This window comes from Panthera tigris, chromosome A2 (assembly GCF_018350195.1).
Source record: "Panthera tigris isolate Pti1 chromosome A2, P.tigris_Pti1_mat1.1, whole genome shotgun sequence".
Taxonomy (NCBI): Eukaryota; Metazoa; Chordata; class Mammalia; order Carnivora; family Felidae; genus Panthera; species Panthera tigris.
Genome location: NC_056661.1, coordinates 21,508,773 through 21,522,830, shown reverse-complemented (window position 1 = coordinate 21,522,830; position 14,058 = coordinate 21,508,773). Strand labels below are relative to the sequence as shown.

Sequence of the window (14,058 nt, the reverse complement as noted above, 5' to 3'; positions counted from 1 at the left end):
ACCCATTGTCCAGTCTTTCACTTGCTTCCTAGCCAGTACCCTTACTCTTACTCCCTTGCCCTTCTGTAGCCTCTGCTTTGTAGAAAACCATTTCTAACCAGTCTAGCCTGTGCCCTCTCTGTTATCGGACACAGGCTATTGCAAATTCAGGGTCTCCTCCTAAAGTGGCCCTGTGTGTGGATGGCCCCACAGGGTCCTGTCTTGAGGAAGACCCTTTTCTTTTTGCCTTCCATGACCTTTTCAGACCCACCCTTGTTTCTCTGTTTACAGCTCTTTTGGTGGATTCATCCACGTTTAGACCACCTAGCCCTCTTAAACCTTTCTGTTAAGCTTTGTATCCACAAGTCCTTTACTGTCTGGACCTTTCCAATTTGAATGCCCCACTGGTCCCTCAAAAGGCACAGGTCCAAAACAATTCCTTATTCTACTCCAAAGCTGCCACTCTTCCAGTAGGCCTGTCTGCCGAGATCTCCTTCTCTACGTTCCTCCTCAGCGATGGTAGTAATGGTGTTTGTTTCATCGTGCGGCAGCTCTCCTGTGGAACTCAGTCTTCTTCAGTTACCAGCCTCTGACTTAAGAACGTTCATGCAATTCAGACTTGTTAGCTTTCAAACGTTTTTAAAGCTATGGAACCCTTTGTTCAAATGAAATCTTTCTAGGAAGCCTGATATGTAACCTAAATAAAACTAGAGGTCTCCTGGGGGAAGGGAGTAAAGGGTTAGCATCCCATCCTGCCCTGTTGCTTAGCCAGCCTCCCAGGGCTGCCCTCCTCCTCCCCCTCCCACCTCCTCCCCACTCCTCTCCTTCCTCCCCCTCCCACCTCCTCCCCACTCCTCTCCTTCCTCCCCCTCCCACCTCCTCCCCACTCCTCTCCTTCCTCCCCCTCCCACCTCCTCCCCACTCCTCTCCTTCCTCCCCCTCCCACCTCCTCTCCACTCCTCTCCTTCCTCCCCCTCCTCTTCTTCCTCCCCCTCCTCTTCTTCCTCCCCCTCCTCCATCCTCCCCCCTCCTCCTCCCTCCTTTCCCTCCCCCCTCCTCCCCCTTCCCCCCCCCCCCCCTCCTCTGGGCAGATTTGGCATCCGGCGCCTGGACTCTGTACAGGGAGCTTCTGCAGTTACTTCTAGTACTGCCCTGAGGGCACTCTGTGTGTTTGAAAATCGCTTTATGTTTTGCACCCACCTCTTTCCCATTGGTTTTCCTTTGGAAATTTTTAATTGTGACTGATAAACATAAAATTAGTGCCAGTGATGAATCTGCCAAGAAAATGGAAAGCCACTTTGGAAAGTGAAACTGGGTATTAAAAGAGCCAGCTCCTTAAATGCTGAAACCTTCAGAAGTGCCCAACGGCTTCTTTCAAAATTTACATGTCTCTTCTGACTGTACTTTTCTGTCTTTAAAGCTGCATTTCTATAACATGAACATTCAAGATAAACTTAGTTTAATTTTACTGTTTTTTGTTTTGTCCCTTGACCAGTATAGCAGGTTTATTCAACCCACAGTGTTACTAAAATGTTAAGTATTTGTAGTGAAAAATGTAAACATTGTTCTATTGACTCCAAATGGTCCCCCCATCTTCCCTGCTCTCCAGTTAATCTGACACTGTGGCCAGATAGAGCTCTCTAAACAAATTTGATTTTATCATGGAGAACTCTCACTGCCAGTAGGGATGAAGTCCAAACTCCTCCGGAAAGCATGCAGAATCTTCGAAGAGCTCCTCTTGTGTGACCTGTCCCACTCATCTCCCTCTCTCTCACATGCTTCCCCCTGCTCCCAGCTGCACCGAGACCCTGCTCTTCTGCAAATCCTTTTCCATGGATGTCCCTCTGTCTAGAGTGTCCTTCCACTAACACAGCACTTCAGAAATGTCAATCTTGCGTGTACCACTTTCATGCTTTTTGCCGTATTCAATTACCATAATCACTTTTAATATTAAAAAATTGACTTTTGAATATTTGATTTTTAACTTAAATTTTATAAAGTATTATTACATTTAAAAATGAAAAATAATGAAATACAAGTAATAAATCTAATCAGTTTATTAAAATACTTCAGTAAGGTTTTCAACAAAGCCCTTTCTTCATACTTAAATATTTTTATTTTTTAAATTTTTTAAATTATTTTTTTAATGTTTATTCTTGAGAGAGACAGAGCATGAGTGAGGGAGGGGCAGAGAGAGAGAGGGAGACACGGAATCCGAAGCAGGCTCCAGCCTCTGAGCTGTCAGCACAGAGCCCAACACGGGGCTTGAACTCACAAGCCATGAGATCATGACCTGAGCCAAAGTTGGATGCTTAACCAACTGAGCTACCCAGGCACCCCCATACTTAAATATTTTTAAAACTAGGTACCTGATAGTAGATGATATTAAGGAATTGTTGATTATTTTTCCTTTTTCTTTTTTTTAGGTGTGCTAATGACATTGTGATTATATAGGAGAATGCCCTTATTCCTGGGGGACAGCAGCTGAAGTGTTTAGAGGTGAGGTGTCATGATGTCTCCAATACTTCCAGATAGCTCAGGAAGTATACATACATGTAGGTACATATACACAGATAAAGCTAATTGGGAAATAGTTAATCATTTTTGAATCTAAGTGGAGAGTATTTGGATTTTTTCTTTGAAAATTTTGATGAAAGCCTGTTTTTGTTTGAGATGGGGAGAGTATAAAAATGGCTGCGAGAAAAGTTGGTATTAATAAAAATTTTTAGGGGCACCTGGGTGGTGCTGTTGGTTGAGTGTCTGACTCTTGATTTTGGCTCAGGTCATGATCTCGCAGTTCGTGGGATCAAGCCCTGCGTTGGTCTCTGCGCTGACAGCATGGAGCCTGCTGGGGATTCTCTCTCTCCCTCTCTCTCTGCCTCATCTCTCAAAATAAGTAAATTAAAAAAAATAAAATAAAACAAGTTTTTAATCTCAGCTCATGACGAGTAACACACAGACACACAGACACACACACAGCACAGATCCACTTGTTGAAGTGACATGTAGACTTGCATTTTTGTGTGGCGGGAACACCACATAATTGAAGTTCTTTTTAAAAGATAATTAACTTTAAAATTGAGATATGGTTGATATACAGCATTGTATTGGTTTCAGGTGTGCAACACAATGATTCAATATTTGTATATATTAGGGGATGATGACCACAGCAAGTCTAGTTAACATTCTTCACCACACACAATTACAAAGCTTTTTTTTGTGTGTGTGATGAGGACTTTTAAGATTTACTCTCTTAGCATATATGCAATACAGTATTATTAACTATAATCGCTGTGCTGTACGTTACATCCCAGGACTTAATTTATTTTATAATTGGAAGTTTGTGCTTTTGAAGTTTTTAATAAGATTTTATTTAAGCAATAGCTGTGAACTTACAGTTGCAAGTTTTATGTGTTAACACCCCCCCCCCCCACCATCCCACCATAAAAATTCTATATAATATTCTTTAAAAGAAAGAGCCTTTACAGCCCCTACATTTTCTTCTGTCCCACCAGTGGCTTGGGTGTTGTGTAGAGTGGAATGCACTGAGGAAATCCCTGCTTGCCCTGTAAGACTCCAGTCGTGTGTGAGGTCTCCCTTCCTAGACTGCTCTTGGCCACATTAACTACCCTGGGTGCTCATGTGCTAGTATTCTACTCTTACAAATATTACAGTTGTAATTATGTATTCAGTGTTTCTCATCTCTACCAGAACGTGAGCTCAAGGTCAGAGACCGTGTTTTCCTCCCCATCAGTACCTCGCACAGCCTAGCAGAGAGCAGGCGGTGGGTAACTACGCCTGATGGAGGCACACAGGCAGCATTGCAGTACCATAGTCTGTAACATTTCTTTCCCCACGAAAATGCATTGTGTGCAAAACAAGAAGCTATCATGTTTAGTCAGATTCCATCTTGTCACTCCCAGGTTTAGAGCCTGCCAGTGACTTTCCGTAGTCATTACAGTAAAATCCAAACTCCTTTTGTGGCCTGTAATGCCTTTTGTGATTTGTCCCCTACCCGTCTCTGCCATGTTTCCACTGCTTTCCCATGTTTTTTCTGTCCCTCCAAGCACACCAAGTTTATTATAGTTAGTTCCTTTTCATCATAGGATGATAGGGGCTTCAGCTCAGGGGTGAAACTTGCTTCAATATCCTTACCTTCACTCCAGGTACTACTTTCATATGGCTGTTTGGTTTTCTTTATGGCATTTATCACTATATGAAATTATCTTATTTTCAGCTCACTTTTGTATTTAAATTAAAAAATTTAATTTATTGTATATGCTTTGAAGGCACACTGTAGAGAATATTAAAATCTACTCCAGTGATGTTTTTCCTTATTGCTCCTTGTGGGAGAACTAGACAATGCCCTGATGCATTGTTCTTGTATATACTATTGTAAACTTCATGAAGACAGGAACTGGGTCTTTTTTTTTTTAATTAGGTTTTTAATTTCAATTCCAGTGTAGTTAACAGAATGCTATATTAATTTCAAGGGCACAACACAGTGATTCAACACTTCCATACAACACCTGGTGCTCATCACAGCAAGTGCCCTCTTTAATCTCCATCACCTATTTCCCTCATCCCCTACCCCATCCCCTCTGGTGACTATCAGTTCTCTGTAGTTAAGAGTCTGTTTCCTGATTTGCCTCTCTCCCTTTCTCTCTCTTTCCCCTTTCTTGTTTGTTTTGTTTCTTAAATTCCACATATGAGTGAAATCCTGTGGTATTTGTCTTTCTCTGACTGGCTTATTTCACTTAGCATAATACTCTCTAGCTCCATCCATGTTCTAAATGGCAAGATTCCATTCTTTTTTAGGGCTGAGTAATATTCCATTGTATGTACATACCACATCTTCTTTACCCATTCATCAGTCAGTGAACACTTGAGCTGCTTCTCTTAATGTGGCTTTTGTAAATAATGCTGCAATAAACACAGGGGTGCATGTATCCATTTCAGTTAATGTTTTTGTATTTTGGGGGTAAATACCCAGTAGTACAATTGCTGGATCATAGGGTAGTTCTATTTGTAACTTTTTGAGGAACCTCCATACTGTTTTCCACACTGGCTGCACCATTTGGCATCCCCACCAGCAGTGCAGGAGGAGGAATTGGGTCTGTCTTAACCAGCATGGCGTGCCTGCTACTGAGATAGTGCATGGCAAATACATCTATGTTAAATGGAGGTGTGAATAAACAACCAACCCGTAGATGATATAGGAAGTCATTTTTTCCCCCAGAGTCCAGAGATTTTTGTACAGTGTTATATAGTTTAATTCTGGATGTTCAGGATTTTTTTCATGAGAACTCAGCATTTTGCTGCTTAGAGTATCTATTTTGGTTAATGTTTTAGGTTAGCAAAATTTCTTTCCTTAACTTCATTGTCATTATTTCAACTTAGTATTTTTTCCAAGGTAACTGCACATCTATAGGTCTTCAACAAATATATTTCCATTAGTAAAAATCCAGTTGGAGGGCATTAGTTACAGTCATTTGCTTTACTTTTTCTGGTAGTAGTTGTAGAGGTGGTCAGCAGTCTGGTTCTGTGTGGGGGTGAGGTTGTGCCACCTGCCACTTCGTTTGCCCAGGTGTGACTGACTGATGAGAGCCTGTTACTGGCAGGTGTGTGAGCCCCATGCTGAGCTTCGGGATCAGACTGAGCGGATCCGCTGTCCTCTCACTGTTGTTAACTGAATCGGTGCTCTGGGGTCCCTGAGGCCAGGGAAGGCATCTGCAGAGGTGGAGGAGAGTTGGACATGCTTACTGAAGCTTTATCTGCAGTCCCTCTCCCCAGTCCTGCTTTGGAGAAGCTTTGGAAATTTTGAAGCTATAGGGAGAAACCCTCTAGTTTTTTTTACTGAAGTGACTTTTGCTGGGGTGAGTAGGAAATTTGGACTCTTCAGAAATTCTAAAGTTCTTTGTAAGTTTAGAGATAAGAAGATCTTCAGTGAAACTGTTTCCTCATAAAATCTGATTAGAACACAATATTAACATATGAAATGTAACTGACTTTAGTTGTGGACTTACTAATGTATTTGAATCCTTTAAACTTTGGTTACATTAGAGCCAGACATTTAGGAGATTTTTGCATCTTGGTTTGAGAAGCAAGTGAAAAAAAAATTTTTTTTTTAACATTATGGCAAGAAATTGGCTATGGCTTTGGAGGAGGAAGGTAGAGTGGACCTCTGTATATCCACGCCACACTTGTTTAAATAAATTCAAATTTTTCTGCAAAGAATTAGAGATGGATAAGAAAGAAGAGATTGTATATTATTATTTTTATTTTTTAAGATTTTATCATTGAGTAATCTCTACATCCAACATGGGGCTTGAACTCACAACCCTGAGATCAGACTCACATGCTCTACCAACTGAGCCAGCTGGGCGCCCTGAGATTGCTTTTAATAGCAACACTTTTTCTTCCATTGCTTTAATTTTATCATGATCACAGACTTAAGGACTTGTTAATTTTAACAGGGATACGTGTACCTAGTAAAATATTTTCAAATTGTGAAAAAGTGTACTCCTTTACTGAGACCCTCAGTCCCTTCTGTAGGCCACTGTTACTCCTACTTTCTTTTTTCTTTCCAGAAAAATTCTATTTGTATAAAAACATATATTTCCCTACCCACTTAAAAAAAAAATTGGTAGGGCTCTTTTCATTTATTTTTATTTTTTTTAAGTTTATTTCTATTTGTTTTGAGAGAGATGGAGAGCAAGCAGGAGGGAGAAAGAGAGAGGGAGATAGAATCCTAAGCAGGCTCTGTGCTAACGGCAGGCATGACCTGAGCCACAGCCAAGAGTTAGTGCTTTACCGACTGAGCCACCCAGTCGCACCGGTACCCTTCATTTAAAATATCTGAGGTATATCAAAGTACACAAAGCCCTGCCCATTCTTTTTTTTTATATTATTATTATTTTTTAACATTTATTCACCTTTGAGAAACAGAGCACAAGTGGGGGAGGGGCAGAGAGAGATGGAGACACAGAATCTGAAGCAGGCTCCAGGCTCTGAGCCGTCAGCACAGAGTCTGATGTGGGGCTTGAACCCACGAACTGTGAGATCATGACCTGAGTCGAAGTCCAACACTTAACCGACTGAGCCACCCAGGCGCCCCCTGCCTCATTCTTTTAATGATTATCTAGGAGTCTGTTATATTGGATGCACCTTGTTCTTTTTCTTCCTCTTTTTCTTTTAAAGTAGGCTTCATGGGCGCCTGGGTGGTTCAGTCGGTTAAGCAACTGACTTCAGCTCAGGTCATGATCTCACAGTTCATGAGTTCGAGCCCCATGTCAGACTGTTCCAGTGTCAGCACAGAGCCCGCTTCAGATCCTCTGTCTCCCTCTCTCTCTGTTCCTCCTCTGCTTTCACACGTTTTCTCTCTGAAAAATAAATAAACGTTAGAAAAAATGTTTCTTTAAGAAAAAATAAAGCAGGCTTCATGCCCAACATGGGATTTGAACTCATGACCCCAAGCTGAAGAGTCGCATGCTCTACCTACTGAGCCAGCCAGGTGCTCCCAGGATGCATGTTAATTTATTCAGCCAGTTCCCTATTTGTATACATTTTGTGTTATTTCCAGTTTTTTAATGCTACAAACAGTACCATGGATTAATGATAACTGAATGTGCTTGGATTAAGATGAGCTTTGTAATATTTAAAGTTTTTTTCTGAGTTAGTGTATCTGTAGAAAAATGTTCTCCAACCCGTCCTTGTCCCCCAAATCCAGAGAAAAGAGGAAGTGGGTGCAGTGGAGTAAGCGTAGTAGGAGGCAGAGTCATCTAGAGGCCTTCTGCCTGCTCTGCCACTCTCCCCCCTTTCCCTGCTGCAGGAGAGGTGCTGCAGACTGAGTTCCTGAAGCGTCTGTAGATGTCCGTAGATGTCCATAGGTTGCTGACGTGTGGACCAGGCCTTTAGAGTCCCAGCCCTGAGTGCATGCTGCTTGTTACAAATTTAGATAATTTGTTTTGGTTTTTGGTTTTGAGACAATTGCAGCACCATGGATTGGCTAACAAATTATATCACTTTCTGGAAGTGTATTTGTGTTCCTTCGCTCGTTTGGCAGATATGTACCTAAATTAAAAAATAAAAACCAGTTGATTTTTATTTGAGCTACTTGGCAAGGAACTTTAAACATGATGCTTTGGTTCCAGTACAGTAATTTCTGAAGAAACTGAATTTGGAATGTTGATGCATTCTGTAGTTGAACCCTGTTCAACTCAGTATATCCCAGTAGTCCGAGTTCTTAGTTATGACACTTCAGAACACTACTCAGAGCACATATTCATACCCCCATCAGTGTCTCCTCTGTGTACTGCTGTTGCTTCTAAAATACTTTCCTCAAAACATGTGTGACAGTTCTTGGTAGTGTATTCTTTCTCTTTGCGTTCATACAGTCCTAACCCGTGACTGTGTCCTGTGTTCAGAGGACGTGCACACTGAGCCAGTGGCGGGCAGGTGGGCATGTGCTAGTGGTCTGTGAGTGTCATTGCTCTTGGCTGTAGTGATGGTCAGCCACTGAGGGTGCCCCTGGGTGTTCCTGAGCCAAGTGTGTTTGCTCTGCTGTGGCCTTCTTTCTGCCACTTATTTTATGTTCTAGTGAATAGTTCTGACCTATGGAGGCAGGCAGAAGGCTGTGACTTGTAGACTTGGGTTGTGGCAAAGAAAGTGTCACACAGTATCAGATACTATGTCGGAAAGCAAGTTTTAAAGGTGCCTACAAGAAGGGATATGAGAAGTATAGAAATCAGTAGGTTAGTCAGATTCTTTATCTTGTGAAAGGCTTTGTAAGACCACAGGAGAGCCTGGTGAGTTGGACCATCGAGTGCTTAAAGAACAGGTGGCTTGAAGACATGTTTTCACTTGAAGAATTTGAAGGGCAAGCCAATTACTTGTGGACAATGCCTGATACATTTATACAGGGACTCTGCTTTAACGAGCTCTGAGATTCTTCCATTCATTCTTGTTGAAAAAGGTGCTCCCGATTGGCTAGTGCGCACCCTAGGACAAGTCCGAGGTACCTGAGGCAGAGGTAGGCGGATTTCTTTCTTTTGTGACGGTGGCAGTGCTCCTCCCTGGTGGCAGGAGTGTTATTGCTGCTGTAGAAAGTTGTATGTTTCCCCCTCAGTACTGAATCAGAGGTAACCATGATACCATGGCTAAATAGCTATGAAGTGTGAAGCATTAGTGTCAGGAGTTTCAGGAATGCCAAGTGGAGTGAGCTCCCTGCCCTGGAGAAGCTTACGGTTCTGTGGTAAGACATGCCACGGAATAGCTGGTGTTTAAGTGCTGTCAAAAGAGGTACAGAGTGCCTGCCGTGGAATGTATTTTGGCAGGGGTGTCGGAGGGGCTGATGTCTTACAGGGTATTGATTTGGGAAATCATTTTTGTGGGAGGAAAGGTCAGGGAATGAGTGATCAGTGAATACTTATTCATATATTGTATTGTTAGTGTAAGACTTCCTGATAAACTAAATTATTTGGTTTTTTAATGGAGGAAGTGCTCAGTGTAAAGAAGAAAATAACCCTGAACTTTTCCTTTAAAAATCCCTTTCCAAGCCTTTATCTTTAGCGCTGTTTCCTCCTAAAAGCTTTAACCCTGGTGAGATTCCTTCTAGCTCTTTCTCTTTGAAAGCAGAAGAGGAAGCAAAGAGCTAGCTCTAATGTTTCCTGGGCTGTTCACATCTGGAACTTAGGCCTACAGGGACCCACCTGGAATTGGAGGAGTGTGTAGTAGTCAGGATATGGGGGTGGAGGGAAAACTCATCCTCTGGCTGTGAGCTTGCAGCTTGGCAAGAGTTATATTATGTCCTTAGTGGGCCCCAAACTTTGTACTTTATGTTATCTGTTGAGCTCCCGTATTTGCTCTTTAATTGCTGAGGGAGCTTATTATGTTGAGTGCTTATATGTGAATCATTTTAACTGTTTCGATTTATGGTTCTCATTTTGTGAATCTTCCCTTTCCAATACAGGTTAATCTTAAACTTTTTTCTTATTATTAATTTTTAAAATAAACTAGTTTCGGTAGAATGGTAATAAGGGGACCACAAATGTAAGTTTATGTCAGCTGACTAGAGAATTTTGGTGGGGTAGGTTGTAGATGAAAAGAAGTGCCTGTTTGTTAAAGCTTGTTACTTTTCCTATTTATACTTTCTGGGTGTTTGTTTGTTTGCTTATTTATTTATTTATTTATTTTTGAGAGAGAGAGAGAGAGAGAGAGAGAGAGAGAAGAGTAAGAGAGCATGCATGTGCATGGGGAAGGGGCAGAGAGGGAGAGAGAGAATCCCAAGCAGGCTCTGCACTGTCGGCACAGAGTCCGACTTGGGGCTCCATCCCACGTACAGTGAAATCATGGTCGGATGCTTAATGGACCAAGCCACCCAGGTGCCCTGCTATTTATACTTTTAAGTGCTTGTTTGGGAAGTAAATATTACCTTGGCAATTTGGTTTTTTTTCTGTTTTTAAGTTTTTAAAGTTTGTTTATTTTGAGAGAGAAACGGAACGAGTGGGGAAGAGCAGAGAGAGAGAAAGAGAGAGAACCTCAGGCAGTCTCAGTCTGATGGGGGGCTTGAACACACAAACCGTGAAATCATGACCTGAACTGAAATCAAGAGTCCGATGCTTAACTGACTGAGCCACCCAGGGGTCCCAGCAATTTGCTTTTATATGTGGTGATATTTGTAGTACTAATGGTCAAAAGTTAATTTTTCTTTAAATAATTTTAAACTTTATGCTTTCTTAGGAGTGATGAATTACATTTTGGGGCAGAACTTTCTCTAAAGGACTGCACATACGTCGCTGCTCCAGCCATCCATTTGGGGGCAAGCTTCGTTCCCACAACATAGCCCAACACCTTTAACAAGCAAAATCCATTTCTAAGTGTTGGCAATAATTGTTATAAAGCTTGTGTGCCAAAGCTGACTTCTCTTCTTTGGTTCTTACCTCGTCTCACTTCTGTTTATGAATGGGTCTGAACTAGTTTCCAGTCTCATGTTCAAAGCAGACCCTTTCAGCAGGGAGGACTATGAGTGGAGATAGTGGTGGCAGCAGTTCGCAAAAGCCCAGCATTACTTTGGGGCTGGACATAAGGGTTCTTTTGAGAGGCTGGAGTTACCAAGGAAAACTGAGAATGTGTTCAGGACCCTCACTCTTAAACATACAAGAAAGTAAAAATATATTTCAGAAATATTGCCATCCACTGTTAAACTATGTTTTGGTGCATGAAGAAAGACCAAGCTTCATTTATATCTAGGCTTTATTGCCTTCATCCAAAAATTAAGGGAATGGGACTTTCAGATTTCTTCTAGTTTTAAAATTCTTCACTGCAGGCGCTTGGTTGGCTGAATCACTTGAGCGTCTGATTCTTGACTTTGGCTCAGGTCATGATCCCAGGGTCATGGGATTGAACCCCACATTGGGCTCCCCACTGAGCGTGGAGCCTTCTCTCTCTCTCTCTCTCTCTCTCTCTCTCTCTCTCTCTCTCTCTCTGCCTGTCTCTGGCTCATGTGCGTGCTGGCGCTCTCTCTAAAAAAAAAGAAAGAAAAATTTCTCATTGCTTTCTAGAAAATTTACATATGATTATTTTTCTCTTAGAACTATAGTTAATAATGGGGCACCTAGGTGGCTCAGTCAGTTAAGCGTCCAAATTTGGCTCAGGTCATGATCTCGCGGTTTGGGAGTGAGTTCAAGCCCCACATTGGGCTCTGGTGGGACAGCTTGGAACCTGGAGCCAGCTTCAGATTCTGTGTCTCCCTTTCTTTCTTTCTATCCCTTCCTCTCTCTCTCTCTCTCTCTCTCTCTCTCTCTCTCTCTCTCTCAAAAATAAATATTAAAAAAAAAATTAAAAGAAATTAGCTAATAAGGTAATACTTTAATCTGGTCAGCTAAATTTATAGGTACTATAAATTCTGTATTTCTATATTGATTCTTTACATTTGTATAAAAATATTATAACCGTATCATGTTATACATAGTTTTTCCCTGTGTTGACTATTGCAGAATGTTAATTTACAATTTAATTTTCTTTGGCTAAAGCTATTGTATTCTCACTGGGTAGGAATCCTATAGGAATTTCTATTGTGTGAATTCCAGCAAGATTCACGGACCAGCCCCTGACTTTTTAAGGATCAGGTAGGAGTTCACAATCTATTCAGAATTTGCTCAGCGTCCTCATTGTCACCACCTTGGTCCTAGCTATCATCCAGTCTCCTTTGGACTGTTTCAGTAGTCTCCTAACTGGTCCCCTGCTTTCTGCCCTTGCTGCTTCCAAGTCTGCCCTTGACACAGAGGGATTCTGTTGACAGCTAAGTCATGTGATGTCACTCCTCTGCTCAGAATCTACTACTATAGCTAATGTCTTTATTGTATCCTACAAGGCTTCGTGGCCTACCCCCCCACCTCTCAGACTTCCTCCCTTTATCTGTTCTGGCCACGTAGGACTCCTGCTTTTCTCTAGCAGGCAAGAAGGCTCCCTCCTTAGGGCCTTTGCACGTGTTGTTCCTCTGCCTGGAATGCTCTTCCTGTAGATATGTGCACGACTGGCTCCCTCACTTCCTTGGGCTCTTTTCCCAAAAATCACCTCCGTGACCTGTGTATCTAAAATTTCAGCCCTCCTCCGCTTCATATCCCTGCCCTGCTTAGTTTACTTTTTTTTTCTCCTAAGCATTGATTATCTAACACTGTGTGTTGTATTTATGTTTTATGTATTATCTCTCCCTTCCACTAGAATGTAAGCTCTTTGAGGACAGGGATTTTTGTCTGTGTTGTTTACTCCTGTGTGTCTAGCACCTATAACAGGGTCTGGCCTATGGTAGGTGTGCAGTAAAAATTTGTTGAATGAGTTAATGAACAAATGAATATTTCTTAGCACAGAAATAGCATAGGTTCACCCTGGTCTGTGAATTATATAAATTCTGAATTTAGTGGACTGTCAGTGTCTAGTTGGAAACCACTCCAGGTGCTTCAGTCAAAAAGGGGTATATCTCTAGGAACTAGATAGAAGGGCTGGAGGAGCAAATGGGGAAGGTGGTATTACTAAGAGCCCACACACCCCCATTTTGATTTGATGCTGCTGGAGTTCACTATCACCAAGTAGGAACCTGTCCTCCTCTTGGGGCTGCTGGCAGAGCCTCATGGGGGAACCCAGCTACAAGGGCCTGGAAATGTAGATTTCAGGCCCGCTGATTCGGGGACAGTCTAGAAGGGTAGGCTTGGGGCTAAGTACTGGCACAAACTGTCCAGCACAGGGGGTATTTATTTAATTCATTTGGGGAGATAAACTTAGCTGTAGGACAAACTAAATTGAGTAGTTTGGGCTGTGATGCCAAATTAATAGCACAGGGTAAGATTTGAGATCATGAGTGAAACATAGAAAGCTAAGAAATCCCAGCTTAGCCTAGTCACATCCATGTGTTGAACCGCAAAACTGAACTCAGCTTCTAGAAATGGAACACGACAGGAAACATATCTTTACTGTGGCCATGATCTCTTAGCATGATTAAGTGCTCATTTCCGTGAGTTCGTTCAGTAAATCTGTATTTAGGCCCAATTGTGTCCCAGATTAGATCTTTGTCACCTAAAGGATCATACTGGCCTCTCCTAATCTGATTACAGACTGGTTACTCAGAGTCTTGCTGTCATTTACAGGCCTAGGATGTGACAGGCTTGTATTTATGGTACCTCTGACCAAGTGCTCCTTTCTCTGCTGCCGAAATTGTCCCTCGCTCCCCATCCCCCAAGACCAATCGCCAGCATTTTCTTGCTCTTCTCCCTTCCTTTCTCTTCTGACTTTATAACAAGGGCAACAAAGTCTAAATGTATTTGATTGCTAACCATATTCATGTTCAGTACTCATCAATATTTATGACATTGATCTATCAATAATAAGCTTATTTTTATTAGGATGATAGCATTTCTTAAAGTTTATTTTTGAGAGAGAATGAGCGAGTGAGCAGGGGAGGGGTAGAGAGAGAGGGAGAGAGAGGATCCCAAGCAAGCTCCGCACTGTCAGTGCAGAGCTCTACGTGGGGCTTGAACCCACGAACTCTGAGATCATGACCTGAGCCGAGATCAAGAGTCAGAT

At 42.1% G+C, this 14,058-nt stretch overlaps 1 protein-coding gene across 16 annotated transcripts in view; it reads left to right on the top strand.

Annotated features, from left to right (window-relative positions):
• The window catches only part of SFMBT1 (Scm like with four mbt domains 1), a 127,925-nt gene that overhangs the window by 9,948 nt on the left and 103,919 nt on the right, over nucleotides 1-14,058 (top strand). For 8 of the 16 annotated variants that reach the window (XM_042979149.1, XM_042979147.1, XM_042979158.1 and 5 more), the window contains exons 2-3: nucleotides 2,406-2,478; nucleotides 12,034-12,107. The exons of 3 other annotated variants lie outside the window; for them this stretch is intronic. The gene's annotated coding sequence lies outside the window, so the exon portion shown is untranslated. The remainder of the gene's footprint in view (nucleotides 1-2,405; nucleotides 2,479-12,033; nucleotides 12,108-14,058) is intronic. 5 more of the 16 variants (XM_042979154.1, XM_042979146.1, XM_042979145.1 and 2 more) reach the window with 1 other exon arrangement.